Below are 16517 nucleotides of genomic sequence, written 5' to 3'. Positions count from 1 at the left end.
TCTTCTTTCCATGGAAAGGGATCCACAGGTGCAATTTCTGTCACGACAGCACTGCACTTCTCACTCTTTTGGAGTCTTGCAATTCCTTGTTATTTGTTTCACTTTTAAAAAAGCCATTCCCTCCTCCCCCAGTTGTTCTATCTCCCCAGGTGTGTCAAATGAGATATTTTATTTAAGATCAAAGTGTACCCAAAGGTGTCAAATATTCATTTTAAGTTCTTTCTTTTTAAAGAGTTTTGGGGGATCCCCTGTAGCACACTGAGGCAAAACATAACTGAGATTGGATATAATGAAATACATCATTAGACCTTCTCTATGAAGGGCTCTGCTATAAGAGGAAAATAAGGTTTTTAAAAGAAGGGTAAACAAGAAAGACATGTCAGAGGGCAAGAACACTGGTTTGCCTATGCGCTCGTGGCAGTGATGCCAAGAGAACACATTTACCCTCCAAGGTGAGACCCATGCTCCACGTAGGCTCTCTGGCCTTTGCCGGAGGCTGAGTTGAGCTATCGTGGGCTAGATCTGTCTTTTGTCTCTGAAGTCAATTAGTGTGATGTTTAGGATTGTTTTCCTAAACTTTTAATTTATTGTTTTAAACCAAGAAGTGAAGAGTATGTCTTCTGGGGAATGTCCTTAGATTGCCTCAGCCAGGAGCTCTGAGGACCAGCTCTCTCCCTGGTCCAGGTCTCTCAAGGATGCTCAGAGAACCTATTCTAGCTCTGGGCAGCCTCCAGTTAAGAGTGATTAAAATAATTGTTTTCACTTTTAAAGGACAGTTGAGTGGGAAGCTGTAAGGTGAACTCATTGCTTTTAACTCTCTTAGTCAGTGTCCTCTCTAGAGAACAAGTAAGAGTGCTCATCTGGACTATTTTAATTAGGAAGAGATCATATTTGATATCCCCAAGAAGACCCCAGATACCACTTCTATAAGGAGTGCCTTGTCACTTAGGAGTTGGAGCTGTTCCTTGGTCCATCAGCCAGCGCTGGGAGAATCAGCAGCAACATTAGTGTTAAAGATCACTCTGGACATTTACTGTGAACTTCCTGGGTGTAAAGTTTCTCTTCAAGATGCCACACAATGGCGCATTAATATGATACCTGCTCTCAAGTTGCTTGAACCCTCAGAGAAGACATTATAGTTTGAACTCATCAACTTTTAGGCTAAATATCTATAAGCATATGCATAGATAGACACATAACCCATACACTTATAGAGATGCCATAAAACTTGGCTTATCTGGTGGCTACTTCTTTAGCCAGGTCAGCTATCCAGAAAAAGCTGAGGTCTCCCAGCAGATACCTTCAATGTTTAAAAAAAGAGTTATGATTCTACAGTTCATGCATTTTATTTGCACTGTTCCAAATTCACTTCCCCCTATTTCAGATATATTCTAGAAGCTTTTCCAGAACACTGGATTAAAGTTGGGGTGATGGGCTGCTCTAGGCAGTCTATAGACCACCTAAGAGGAGAAACGATTTCCAGGACCTGACATTAAAGCAGTGGTTTTCAAACACATCTGACACACATTATCATCACCTGAGCATCTTTTTTTTTTTTTTTTTTTTTTTTGTAGTAATTTTAAATCCAGGCCACCGCCAAGATGGATTTATACAATCTCCAGAGGTGGGACACAGGCCATCAGTAGTTTTGGAAGCTCTCCTGGTGATTCCAACATGAAGACAAGGTTGGGAGTCACTGCACTGAAGGTGAAGGAAGAACAATGGATGTTTAATTGTGGGTGTTCTGGGGCCATTTTGCATAGGGGCAACTACCCGTCACATTCTATAAGCAGTCTATAACTTCCTTGGGGTGTGTGAAGTTGACACTATGTCCTCAACAGGTAGCAAGGATATATTTTCCTTCCCTGGTCATTGGTAGTCCTGGGAGATGTCCCTCTCTTACAAACACAACACATATTAAAGGTCCCTTTTCTGTCTTTCAAGGTTTGTGTACAAGGATCCTCTGGAAATGGAAAAGTTGGAAACTTGTGTGTCTTCAAGATGGGACATATTATGGTCTTCTCTGCTTGGATGATAGCTTTCGAAGGTGTTCCTTCTCAGGTGGTACAGTGTAGCCTCTGAGGGGTTATCTCCACTTTGTGCCAATGGTGAGGGTGGAGAATGGATACCCCTGCTAGTCAGAGGGTCTTCCATATGGATGCCCCTGCTTCTCCTGGACATCTCTTTCCACTTCTCACATGCCTCCTTTTTCCGTCTTCCTTTCTCTGTGTCTAGAACCTCCTATTGCTATACCCTACTCCCTGAGACTTGCGATTCCTCTCTCCAGAAAGAAGGAGGACTCTCTCTTAATTCATCCCTGGGTCCTACAGATTTCTCAGCCTTGGACATGTTGTGTCCACCCCTCCTCTGCTCTTTCAAGCTTCTGCTGTCACAGCAGAGGATAGGATGAGCTCTGCTCAACTGCATGGGGGCAGGAGGGGCCAGAGAAGTGGGGGAAAATGGCTTGGGATTTCTCTCCTGGTTGACATTGTTCAACAAAGGATGCTTCCTGGAAAACTGGCTATGCCATACTGGGAACTTGTAAGAGAACAAACTATGAACTTTTGTGTTCAATATATTATATCTCTATTATGGTAAACTTCCTAAAACTGGTTGGACAAAAGCCTAGAGAGACACACAAATATGTTAGTGGTGGTTGCTTTTTGGATGGTATGACCATGGGTGACTAAAAAAAATTTTTTTTGCAACTTTTCACAAGGAACATATTGTTTTTCTAATTAAAAAAAGAAATGTTCAAGTTGATGAACCCAAGTCAACACAAATGTCTCAGATGTTGTTCATTCCTCTCTGTTTAAGAAGGTGGGGAAGAGAATAATCTGCTTTAGTAAGATCTATCAAAGAAGGCAGTGGGAGCAATTAAGATGTAAATTTTTCATCCCCTAAAGGAGGCCCAGGCTTGTTTCTTGGCCTATGTAATGAATACTTTCTCTGTGTTTACTTTCCTTTGTTTAAAATCTCCATCGTGTAGCACAGTGTTTGGCACATAACAAGTCAGTGCTCAATAAATATTGGTCCATTCAAAGAAGCAAATAAAATATTGATGCTTAGAGGCAGAGCTCTGGTTATCTAGAAAAGTCTGCTTATTCCCCTAAATAATTATGACAAATGACATGATTTCTGTAGAAAAAAAATGTTAACATAGACCAAGTCTGCAGGCAAAGGGTAGTAGGTGTGCATCTCAATTGACGCACAGACTCAGAAAATGAACGGGGTAAGACTCAAGCATGACTTTGAAGAAATTAAGAGAAATGAAGAGAAATTTTATAGGAAGAATGGGATGTTCCAGGCACATGGACTAGCTTGTGCCAAGATCTGATGGCTAGAGAAAGGTGAGCATAGAGAGTTGGCCAAGTTGTTGACCAGAGCAGATGGTGTGGTCATGAAGGGTCCTGGCAGGGATCACTATTAGACAGAGTGGGCTACATTGGTGAGAAATCCATAAAGAAGGAAAAGAAGGATATTAGATTTCCTTAAACCCATAAAGAAGGATATTAGATTTCCTTAAACCCATGAAGGAGGATATTAGATTTCCTTTTGATGTTTGTAAATGCAGAGCTTTTGCAAGATTTTGTGGGGAAGGTGTTCCTAAGGCCCCGCTCTACTCTCTTGTCCTCCATTCTATGGCAAACAAGGAGAAGCTTCTTCCAGAGAGGAATGCAGGGGGAAGCTGAGCCATTGTCCTCATCCTTCTTTGTCTCACCCAGTTAGCTTTCCAGGTAGCCCTGGAAGATGAAGGTCATTAGGACAGATGTGGATGAGAAAACTGTCCCCTCCAAAGAGGCAGTGTGGCCTTGAACATCTAGGAGGAGGAAATATTTGATCCTCCATGATTCATTGAAGAGTTCCTCCCTCCTTATCTCCCAGACCTCCTCACTCTCCCATGAAACTGTCCTCATTGACCTCTTCTCTGTTCCAGATACCCATTGCCTGTTTGCTCCCCTGTACCATCCTGTTTCTCTCGCATGCCTCATTGCTTGTGCAGCTGACCACTCTTAAAGGACTCCCAAAGCTTCCCTTACAGCCCTTATACCAATAGCTGCCATGTCTGTCTGTGCCCCGACTTCTCTCCTGAGCTTGGACTTCCATTTCTCGGCACCTGCTGGACACATCCTACTAGGTATCTTTCAGGCAACTCTAACACAGCATGATCCAAAACAAAACTCAATTTCTTCTCCCCTCCAACCTGCTCCTCTTTTGTTCCCAGTATCAGTTCCTGCGTCACCATTCAAACAGAATGCCTGTTTGCCCTGGATTCCCTCCCACTCACCTCCCATGCCTAGTTAATCACACATCTTGCTCATTCTACTGAGGGAATGTCTGCTGAATCTCTTTACTTTTCTTGTTCACCCTTGTGCTAATCTTGACCCTTAACCTCTTTGTTCTGCACCAGTTTGTTAACTCTTAACTGGTCCTTCCACCTTAGGTCTCTCTCTCTCTTTCCACTCTATCTTCCTCATTTGCTGCCAGAGTGATCGCCCTGAAACAAATTGGGTCATGTCAATTTTGCTTAAAAAGCACGAAGTGCTCCCCCTTGTCTGAGGATCAAGCACAAGCTCCCGAGTGTGGCTTACAGAGGCTTCCCAGCCCAGCCCTGGTGCTTCCCCAGACGTGTCTTACACCCCCTGTGCCCTGCCTTCCCCTCTGCACAGGTCCCCATCCACACAGAAATACTCTCTGTGCCGCAAACACAACTTGATCCCATTCTCTCCTTTTGCAACTGCAACTTTTTCTGATCTGGCATTCCCTCACGCCTGACCCCCAAACCCCTGATGCCTACTCATCCTTCCTAGCACAGCTCAGGGCACCTCAGCAAAGCCTTGCCCATTCCTTTGTCCATGCTTCGGTTAGAGTTTGTATAAGCTGACTTATTTATGTGGCTATCTCTCTTGTACAACGTCAGTCCTACAGAAGGCAAGATCTGAGTATTTGTCATCTCAGTCCCAGAGCCTCACACAGAGCCTGGTACTGGGTAAATCCTCAATCAGTATTTTATGAATGAAGCAGTGAATACATTCTGCACTCTTTTCACACTTTTAATTCCCTCCCACCCCCCAAAAGATCCCATTTTCTTTAGAACTATTCTTATCCCTTCTCCATACATTTGCATGGAGGGGTGAGAATTTCCTTGCCTCTGAGGGGTGTGTGTGTGGGGGGAGATCTACGGGAGCGACACTCCTGTGGCTACATGTAGTGTGTGTAGCTGGTCTGCTTGAGCAGCCCTTGTGGCTCCGCCCTTCTGCAGGCTCTTGGTGGGCTTGGCTGTCCTCAGGAAACCCACTTGCCTCTGAGGCCCTATAATAAGTGGGCCATGACTGCACAGAAGACTGACCTTTGCTGAGAAGGTCTGCCTGTGACCATGTGTATGGGTTTAATTATGGCTTTCTTGTTTGTTTTTTGGTTCAAGGCAGATATTAGAAAACCCACCTGTTTCTGGGTCTAAGCTTTAGACTCCAATCGGCTTTATCAGACATAAAGCAGATATTTTCATCCCCATCTGTCTGATTCCTGTGACTGCCTCTTGATTGGTCCCAGCTTAGAGCTGGGTGGGGAGGGGGTTGGGGAGAGAATTGGGACAGGAATATTATTTATTTGCTCCTCCGAAAACCCCAATAATTATCCTATTATTCTACCATGAAGAAATCAGGAGTTATTCAAATCCCAGCCATCTGGAGGAATCTTAAGCCACATAACGATTTTGGAGAGAGATTCTACTTCACACGGCGAAGAAGGGGTGACTGGGATAGAACCTTGTATGTGGGAAATGCCTTATACTATTTAAATGAATGAATAAAAAGGTTTGTGGGCATCAAGTTACAGTTTAAACTCAAGTAACCTGAGGCAAGAGAAGAAATGGATTTTCCGTTTTCATCTATCAGATGGGCAAAGACCAGAAAGTTTAATAATCCACTGTATTGGAGAGGGTGAAGGAGAATAAACAATCTCATACGTTGCTGGTAGGCATGTACTTTGTTAAAAATAATCTGTGGAAGGGGAACCTGGGTGGCTCAGTTGGTTAAGCATCCCACTCTTGATTTCAGCTCAGGTCGTGACGTCAGGGTTGAGCCTCCCGAGGTTGAGCCTCTGCTGAGCAGAGTCTGCTTGTCCCTCTTCTTCTCCTTTTGCTTCTCTCCCTGCTTGAGCCTGTGTTCAATCTCTCTCTCTCTCTCTCTCAAAAAAAAAAAAAAAAAAAAAAAAAAACTATGAAAGGCAGTTTAGGAGTATCTATTAAAAATACATGGGCACATGGCCTTTGACCCAGCAATTCTGTTTCTAGAAATTTGTACTTCGGATCTACAAACATGCACAATGACCGAGTAGTCATTGTCCCATCATTTACAATAGCACACATTTAGAAATTTTCTGATTGTCCAACAGAAATGAGGGTGCATCCTAATGGGTTATTTTTAGCTGTAAGGAATGATGAGGACACTCCTTGTATACCAATATGGAATGGTTTCCAAGACTGTTTCCAGTATTGACAAATGGAAACAATCAAAATGCACAACATTGATATGTTATGCTATCATTCAAAAAAAGAGAGAGAGACAGAATGTATTTGCTTGTAGTGCTTTTATCTAGAAATATACAATAGAAGCTGATAACATTGTTTGCCTCTGGGAAGGGGAACCAGATGGCTGGGGGAACAAGGTTAGGAGGGAGACTTTGCTCTATACCATTTATACCTTTTGAATTTAAAACATTGTGAATATTTGATATTTAAATTATTTAAATTAAAAGGCACATGTGTGCTCGTGTGCACACGTGCGCGCACACACACTTTGGTTTCTGTTTTAATTGAAAGGAAATATTTTTAGGTATTGGGAAGAAACCAGGCATTAGTTTAGACAACAATCTCAGGAGGACAACTGAGGAAGGACGAATTAATGCAAGCTTAAATGGATAATTATATAGCACGGTGGACAGTATACCGGCTCCAAGGTCAAACTACTTAGATTTGAATTCAGGTTCTGGAGCTTTCTGTGTGACTGTGAGCAAGTTACCTCTTTGAGCTTCAGTTTTCCCTTCAAAGAAGGGATAATAATAGTATCCACCTCACAGGACTGCTGAGAGAATGTGTGTATAACCCGTATAAAGGTAGGTTCCCTTGTGGTCCTGTCTTCACTTCGAATCCCACTCAAAGAGAAAAACAAGTTAACAGAGAAGCTTAATCAAAAGCAGTTCAAGTGTTTACTGTAGTTTCTTAAGAAAATTCCAAGAGGGTAATGTATGCATAAGAAATAGGTACACTTAAAAAAAAAATTCTCTGCCTTCAATTTGTCCACCCCTCCCTTTCAACACAGAGTAGCTGCACTTGAAAATCTCTCCTATTCCACTCTCAACTGCCAAGTAAAACTTCTCATACTCACGCTGCTGTGTTTTCTTGGAGCTATTCTTTTTTTACTGCCAGGAGTTCTCTTCATTTCAAATATAAATTCTCTTGCCTCTCAGGCTTACAGTATTTCCCCACAATCTGTGGATTAAGGCCCATGAGCCGATGATATGGGGAAGTGCCAAGGAAACCAAAGCAGAGTTTTACTAGTGGAAGTGGGGGTGGATAGACCTAGAAAGGGATGGAAAACAGGCTTTAAAAATACTCTTATATTAATAATTTTTAGCCCCCATTACACATGTAGGGAATTTATAACATTGCCTGGCATATTATAAGCACTCAATAAATTTTGGCTATTAATATTATTCATAAGAACCACTTTTCCACAACCTGATAATACTCGCAGTAACATTTATGGAGAGTCTGCTATGTGTCAAGCGCTGTTCTAGCATTTTACATGTATTCACTCCTCTAAGCTTTACCACAACACCATAAACATAGGTCTTTTAGTAACCCTCATTTTGCAGATGACCTCTAGAGAGATTTCATAACGTGGAGTGACAATGTAGGAAGGGGGAGTGTCAGGATGTGAAGCCAAGCTGTCTGACTCTAGGCCCGTGTTAGCCGCCATGTTGGATTGCCTCTAAGTCAAGTTTTTTATGTACTTATGTACTTATCAGGGATCCAGCCAATTTGGCCCTTCTGTACTGGATGTTTCCTCAGGGTTCTCCTCTTCTACTTTCCATAGCCCTTAGGGGTCCCAGGTGAGATATGGGCAAATAATAAGGGTGGTGGGCACCTTCAAGTTCCTGGGAAGACAATTACTGCTGGATACTGAAGGTTTCTGGCTCTGGACCAGAGAAAGGCCCTTGCCCGTGAATTCTTAACAAACACGTTTGATGGTTCTCTTCATTGCTTCCCTAGTTACCTATCTACCAAGGAAAATAATTCTAGTGCTAACCAGATCATCAAATGCCTGTAACAAATCAGCTTATTCTGGGGGATGGACTGGAATATTTGTTTCCCAGCTGTTAGTGCAACAAGAACTGTAGTCTTGACATATCCATGTATTTTCATTCCTTGCTATCTGGCTGTCCTGGCATTGAATCTATCAATTCAGGGGAAGGAAGAGACCACCCAGAATAAGGAATCTTGGCTTAGCTTTGGGTTTCATGTTAGAATTGCTATGTGAAAAGTGAGAGAGTCTTCAAATCAATGCTTTTGCTGAGAGAGAAAAGTGTTTCCCAAATTCCAAAAAGCTTCCATCTGTATATCAAGAGCAAAACTTGGAGGCCTGAGATAGTGTTATTATTTTGAGCCATGATGGAAGAAAGAGAGAATATGATATAAGGAAAGTTTCTATACTGCTGGAAATAGAAAATCATTTTGGTTCAGGGAGGTAGAACTGAAAGGAAGAGAGAGACAGAAAGAGAGAGAGAGAAGTTTTAGTTTCTTCCTCAGAGTTCAAATCTCTTGGCAAAGTGGGGGCTGTCTGAGGTCAAGAAGTCGTAGGTAGTAAACACATCCCAAAAAAGCTGAAGGGGAGTCAACATGGAGGGGACTGGACTCCCCCCCACCATGTTCTGAGCTTGAAAGGAGGTCACCTCACATGGCGCTGCAGGCTCAGGTGGGGCAGCCCCACCCAGAAGAAGGACATGTGCTGTGTTAGCCAACATGCTCCAGCCCCATGCTGCTGCTACAGTGTGCTTCAGTGGGAGGTGTGGATGAAGCCGAGGGACAGGTTGGCCAGCTTCACCGTGGTGAAGGGCAAAGTTGTCCTGAAGAAGAGGGTTGGAAAGGTGATTGTGAATTGTGTCCTCCTCCATGCCCCAATTCATATGTTGAAGTCCTAACTCTAGCCACCTCAGAATATGACCTTATTTGGAGATAGGATCTTGAAGTCAAATGAATGGGCCCTAGTCCCATATGACTGATGTCCTAATAAGAGGAGATTAGGACACAGACACACACAGACCGATCGATGATGTGAGGACCCAGCGAGACGGTGGCCATCTACGAGCCAAGGACTCAGGAGGAGCCAACCCTGCTGACACCTTGATCTTGGACTTCTAGCCTCCAGAACTGGAAATACATGTGGAAAAATAAAATTTCTTTGTTTAAACCCCCCAATTGGTAGTATTTTGTTATGGCGGCCCTAGCCGACTAAGACAGCAATCTGGATTATTAAACATTTAGGATGAAGCTAACAGTTGCAGAGGTCCAGAAGCAAGTTATGGGCTTAATATAGATCAGAAACAAAGGAAGCAAGAAGGGATGGCGGCGAGGCCGGGTGTGCCAGATAATAGTCCACGTAGGGCTATGAGGTGGTTCTAATGCATGCTATTCGATTCACTTTTTAGTCAAGTTGCAATTTCTTCTCCATGATTTTCCCAAACCAATTCAGTGCCAGGAGGCAATATAAATCACTCCTACTTTTCGCAACTTTTCCTCCTATCCATGGAGAGTAAAGATACATAGCAAGCAAAAATAGAGTGACGCTGAGTTTGCTAGTGGTGTTCTCTGCGCCCCTATCAAGTGGTGTTCTCTGCGTCCCTATCAAGTGGTGTTTGGCTGGGGAGGGCAGATGGGATGATGGTGGAGGAAGACCAAAATATCTTTATAAAGAGTCTTGTTTTCATCCCTTCCTGAGATGCCAGTTGCTGTGGTCTCTTAGCACTGTGACAGACAGTCCCAGACTCAAAACACAATATGATTTATGATATCCATAAATCACAGAGCTAAACGTTATGATTAAATCTCGTATTTACAGCTAAGAAGTCAAAAGGGGTGGTAATCATTTTTAACGTAAGATTGTGGTTCCTGTGTCAAAAATGCATGACTTTGCACAACCTGGGGCCGGTGTGAATGCATTAGTAAAACTGAATGCTGTGCCCATGTATCACCCAGCAAGGCCTGTCTGGGACACGATGGAGCACAGAGAATGTTCTAGTCACCTTAGCATTTTTCACCACTGTCCCCATTTCAAGTTGGGAACCATACAGGTAAAATAAGTATTACAGTTGTACAGGGAATGTGGACTTGGATGAGTTATTTGCCAAGAGAGGTCATTCTTACTTTGTTCCAGAAGAAGTGACATCTCGAGACACCATTAATTAAAACTTCATCTGTTTTGCCACGATCCCTCTCTTCTTCTTTTTCTTCCCCATCCCTGTCACATCAGCAATTAGTTCAAATAGGCTGAAGTGATGATGCTGCCATTAATTAATTTCTCTTCACATTGATGGAGACCTGTGGCTAGTGGGGCATATTAAAAATATACAAGACCCCACACATAAGCATTCCATCTGTCCATGATGCATTGGGATTCCCTTCAGCCACATTTTCTAGTCACTCTTACTGGAAGATGGTGGGCTGACAGCCTTGCAAAAACTACATCTTTTTTTTCTTTGAATAGCTATAGCACTTAAAAAAAAATTTTTTTTTTAATAACAGAATCTCAATTTGGTTCCTGAGGATCATACTGTATTCTGCTCCCATTTCTAATCTGTGTGAGTGGCCATATGAACATAAATACATTGCATTAGGTGCCTTGTGAAGACGGGGCCAAAATCACACCCACAACTTACTTTTCCCCCTGAAGGGCTCAGGTCAACTTGACAAAGTATCCAGCAGGGCTGAGCTATGCTGGTGCTGAGCTAGATCGGCAGTGGGGGCAAGAAAGAGGAACCCAGAAGAGCCCAAAGAATCCCTGCCTTCCTAGGGTCCCTGACCCTGGAAATTAGTATTTGAAACAAGGTGTCAAATGATTTGGGTTTGGTTGTCGGATATGGACTATGTGAAAATTAAGGATTTAGAGAAGGCAAGAGCCCCTGGAGCCCAAGTTAGGCAGGAAGACTTAGGGATATCACCAGTGAACTTGGCAACCAAGAGATAAAATCCATCCACTTGGGTTCATTTGTGAGAGTGAATATTCTGAGCTATTTTCCCCCCAAGTCTGAACTGTTTGGTAAGGTTCATACATCCTTAGGGAATACTCAAGGGAATTGGGTATATCTTTTGGCTAAATGGCAGCAGATTATGATCTAATGTCCTGTGTAGGGTGACAGAATTTAATTGGGTGTTCTGAGGGAAGCATCATGATGTTTGCATCTAATGAGCACCTATGGCCCCCCCCCCACACCCCCCTCATGCAAATGTCTTTAAATGGACATCTATTGGTTACTTCTCATTTAGCTCCCTTATGGGGAGAGGAATAGTAATAGTATTCCCATTACCTTTGGGGCTGAGGCTTAGAAGGAATTTGCTGAACTAGGGAGAAGAAACATTTGTTTTCCAAGGGTGAGAAAACCCAGGACAGCAAGAGGAATCCTGAAACAAAACTTATTTTCTTCTTATTGTAGAAATTAAGGTGTTCTTTGTAGAAAATTTAGAAAACTCAAATATGTGTAGAGAAGAAAATAAGAACCATCTGCACTTTCACAATCAGGATACCTCTATTATCAGAGTGGATTTCCTCCATTTATCCATACAATATGAAAGTATCATAAATATTTCTCTAAAATTGGATTGTGTTAAGTTTGCAATTTTGTATTTCTTTGTATTTCTTTTTTTTTTTTTTACTTACTATTATATCAGAAGTATAACGGTAGAAACTTTTAGCACTGCCCCATACCTGGCTCACCTCTCCCCTTGGGCACGTAGTAGGATTGTATCCCGCACCGCACCCCCCCGCCCCCCCGCGCAAGTTGTAGGTAGGTGGAGCCACGTGACTAATTCTGGCCAATGTGCTGTCATCCAAAGTGAGGTGTGTCGCTCCTGGGTTGCAAACTGAATGCCTTCGCGAGACCATCTCTACCTCTCTTTCCCTGCTGAGAGGGGTGGTCCTAGGTTCATCTAAGAGTTCGGGGCTCTGGGTGATTGCATGGAAGGAGCCTCCCCCATCCCCTCCTGCCTAATCTTATTTGGATGTGGAATGTGAGCAAGAGAAGCGGTTTTTGTTGTGCTAAAACCACTGAGATTTTTAAAAGCTGTTACTGCAGGACAACCTAGTCTGTCTCAATTAAGACACTATTTTCTTATGTCAGGAATTCTCCTGAAAACTTGATTTCTAGGGACGACAATAATTTTTCGTTAGATGCATATTCTAAATTTTATTTAGTCATCCCCCTATCGTTAGGCATCTATTTGTTTCACACTTTTTTTTTTTTTTAAATAGCACAGCTGTGAAAACTCTCAAGTGCTTATCTGATGTATTCTCACGAGAAATTTTTATAAATGGAGTAGTTAGGTCAGAAAAATACGAATGTTTTCAAGGCTCTGGATACGAATTGACAAACTGTCTCCAGGGACGTTTTTTTGAATTTACACTTCCTTTGGCAGCACACGAGAGTGCCCCCTTTCAACACACAGTTGCCAAAACCATGTCTTTTAAGTTTAAATACTTTTTTGTGTGTGGCAATTTTAAAGAAAAAGTAATTGCCGTGGATTTGAATAACAATGAGTTGGAGCTGTCTTTAAATGCCCTTTTGCCTACTTGTATGTTTGTGAAAGCGATGAAGGGTAGCCTGACCTACTGGGGCTCTTTTTTGTCTTTTTCTTGTTGATTTGTAACTCCCCTAACATCCTAACTCTTAAGATTCTTGTTGATTTAAATATTTTGATATTTTATATAGTTTCAGGGAGAAAAATGAGACAGATTTGTATGGGATAGATATTCCCTAAGTAGAGTTAATTATAGCCTTCAGAATGAGGGAAGAAAGAAGGAAAGCGTATGAGGCGTGCCTGTCCGTGGGAGATGCTTCCTGAAAAGCCATCCGGCATCGGGATGAGGGGAGGGGACTCCCTAGTGCTCCTCCGTGACTCGGCGACACCAAGGGAGAGTGAGCCTCGTAGCAGCACGTCCTGGTGTTCCCAGGCACAGATGTCACCCGGCCTGACATGGACCCTAGCATTCGAGAAAGGTCTAGGTTTCCACAGGCAAGGCTCAAACACCTTAATGGGGGAACACGGGATTGCAGGGCACTCTCCTAAAACAGGTCTCTATCGGTGAAGAACTTTCATTGGGTAGAGGAGGTGGGACGTGCACAGGAGTTGACTGTCCTGTGCCCTGGGGTAGAAAAAGAAAAGCAGCGCAGGAGTGCGGGTGATGTACAGCGCATGCGCAGAGGAGGAGGCGAGGGGGTGCTTCTACTTGCGGGCTCAGGTGGGAGGGTAAGAGAGCGCTGGGGCGGTGGTATTTGGCTCTGGTCATGAAAGTTGGGTAGAGATTCGCTATTCTGAGACATATATACACTAAATATGGGGCATTATTAAAAAAATGATTCTATGTTTATCTGAAATCCAAATTTTACCTGTGTTTGCTACCACGCTAGAGGCGGATGGGGGTGAGGGCTCTGGGGGACGCCGTCACTTTGGCTTCTTGATAAGTGGGAAGGGCATGGCTGGAGGAGAGTGGGAATGGTCTTCTGGGGTGTGGGGTCCAGCATGGGACCCCGGTTGCTAAGTCTAAGGGCTGCAGTGCTTAGAGATGTTAGGATTAAATTAGAGAACAAATGTAAAGTCACTTGGTAAATGTTGGTGAAGTGACTTGGTAAGTGGTTATGATTGTGAATCTCTCCTGGGTGTGGTAAATGGTAAATTTACCTTAAGACCTAAAAAAAAAGCCAATCCGTTGGCCCATGGGCTACGCAGAAAAGTATTCAAAATAATTTTTTCATTCTTGAATAGATATTTGGAAACTCTGTATATAGATGCTTTTCAGAGTTCTTACACTTTTGTTAACTTGATTTTTTTTTTTTTTGGTCGCATACTGCATGACCTATTAGCTTGCCTCAGATTCCCTATTTCCATTGTCTGCATTCAACTGTCGCATAATAAAGGACAGAACAGGTTTCTGTGGCATCCTATATTCAAATTTTGGGTCCCCTGAAGGGCCTCTGCCAGCTTTTGTTTTATGGAACTCCACAAGCTTAATGTTTCTCAAATTGTTTCATGACTGTCTGTGGAGTTAGCCTTTTTCACTCCAGAAGGGCAGGGACCTTGTTCTGTTCTGCATTCCCTCCGCAGTCAGCTCTGAGGCCTGAGAGTTGCTGGTGTTTGTCATTCAACAAATACTTGTTTGATTACGTGGATCACCAAAGGAGCTGGGTTCTTTCCTTGGGACCCCTGCTTTTGTTATCATGCAGGTACTGTATGTGGAATTTGTATTATGGATGTCTGAATTTTCAAGTGTGCCAAGGCCTTCCCTACCATCACATATTCTCTTAATTATTGAGCATGTTCTATGTACCAGGCACTGGGCTAGGCCCTGGGATATGAAGATAAACAGATAGTCCCCGTCTTCAAGGAGGTTGTCGTCAACTGAGGAGATGAAAATCCAGAAAATTAAGTTACAGTGATATCGTGCTATCAGGGAAAAATGGACTGGCTTTATAAAAACACATGAACATCCGAGGCAGATGAATCATTTGACATTCTTCAAACTGATATTCCTTTAATGTATATTCCAAGTATAATTGGTGTGGATGTAGAGAAAAGAATTCTCTAGTAATAAAAACGGTTTACCTTTTTCTTTTTGTTCAAAATAAGAGACTTATGACAGACATGGAATGTACCAGAACAGTTTAACTTTTTTGGAACTACAATTTTTGAAACCAGGCAACTTTTGGGGGAGGCCTACTAAAGTGTTTAAGATTTATATAACAATATGACCCATCAACTCTGGGTAAATATCACTCTACCACGCATTGCTTAGTTTCAGAATTTTTTTGTGTGTGTGTGAGATCCAACTATGGCTTAAGGCAAGTGTCCCAGAAATGGCCTGTCTTTGTTTAGAGCGATGTCTCATGTCCAGGGCAAAAAAATGCTTAGAGTGATAGGCTCGTGAAGATGTGGAATGGTTCCATTTTGGATCACTATTTACTTCAATATTCATTACCTGAAGTCACCTATGGAAACCTGAGGTAACTGGCATCATCCATCAAGTTTATTCCAATGATGTTCTAGCATCCCGAGTTTGTTGGTGTCTCAGGCAGATGTCCAGGAGCTCTGCTCTTCAGGCTGACTCTAGGAGTAGAAGTCCCAATGTCAGTTCATGGGGACACAGGGAAGTTTCCTCAGGAGATGAAGTATTGGGACCCCCAACCTGAAAGCTAAATTAAAATTTTACTGGAGCACCAAGAGAGGTGGAGGGGGAGAGATTGTATTCTGGCTTAGGGAATCACACGTGGAAAGACGTGGAGTCAGGGAAGATCGAGGCGTGTCTGGATGACTCCCAGCAGCCCAGTGTTTCCAGACCATCAGGTGGTTTGAGCAGTTAGGAGATAAGGAAAGGTGAACAGGAACCTGAGACAGAAGACAGTAGGCCAAGGAGAGTAATTTCACCCTTCAGGCTCGGCCTCACAAAATGAGCTAACGATTTTTTTTTTAACATACCTACAAAACTTTCCCCTCAACATTTCATTATGAAAATGAAAGAATCTGTAGAAACATTTAAAGACTAGTACAGTGAATACCAATATACTCGCCACCTAATTTTAAATGAGCCTCTTGCTGTATTTGCTTCAGCCATTGCCAAAATGTAACCCATGGGTCCTCGGGGCTGTAGCACACTTTCAAGGGCATCCTTGAGGTCGAAGCAATTTTCGTGATAATGTTAAAATGTTCTCTTTCTTTCTTTCTTTCTTTTTTGCTGTGTTGATATTTGTACTGATGGGGCACAATGAGAGTAGGTAAGACTCTGAAGACTCTGGTGCCTTAGCATGAACGAGGCCCTGGCACCCACCATACCAATAGTCGAGGTATTCTTTACTGCCACTCACTCATTGTACAAAGAATGCCTCCTTCAGTCAAGAGAGTCCTTGAAGCATTACAAGTGACTCATTTTATTACATCTCAATTCTTCAGTACCTCTCTTTTTAGCATTTTGGGTGAGGAAATGAGAAGCGTGCATAAAGCATTGCTGCTCTACACTGAAATATCATGATCACCTTGAGGAAAAGAACTCGGGCGATTGTTTGAGTTGCCAGCTGAGCCAGCAGCTTTTTTCATGAAACATCAATGTTCACTTGCAAGAAGGACTGTATTCCTAGAGCTATCTTAACAAATGATCTCAGTGTTGGTGGCTTAAAACAGCAGATACTTATTCTCTCATAGTCCTGGAGGGTGGAAGCCCAAAATCAAGGTGCTGGCAGGGCTGAGCAATTTC

This window comes from Neomonachus schauinslandi, chromosome 8 (assembly GCF_002201575.2).
Source record: "Neomonachus schauinslandi chromosome 8, ASM220157v2, whole genome shotgun sequence".
In the NCBI taxonomy this organism is placed as follows: domain Eukaryota; kingdom Metazoa; phylum Chordata; class Mammalia; order Carnivora; family Phocidae; genus Neomonachus; species Neomonachus schauinslandi.
Note: the sequence above shows the minus strand (reverse complement) of the source record.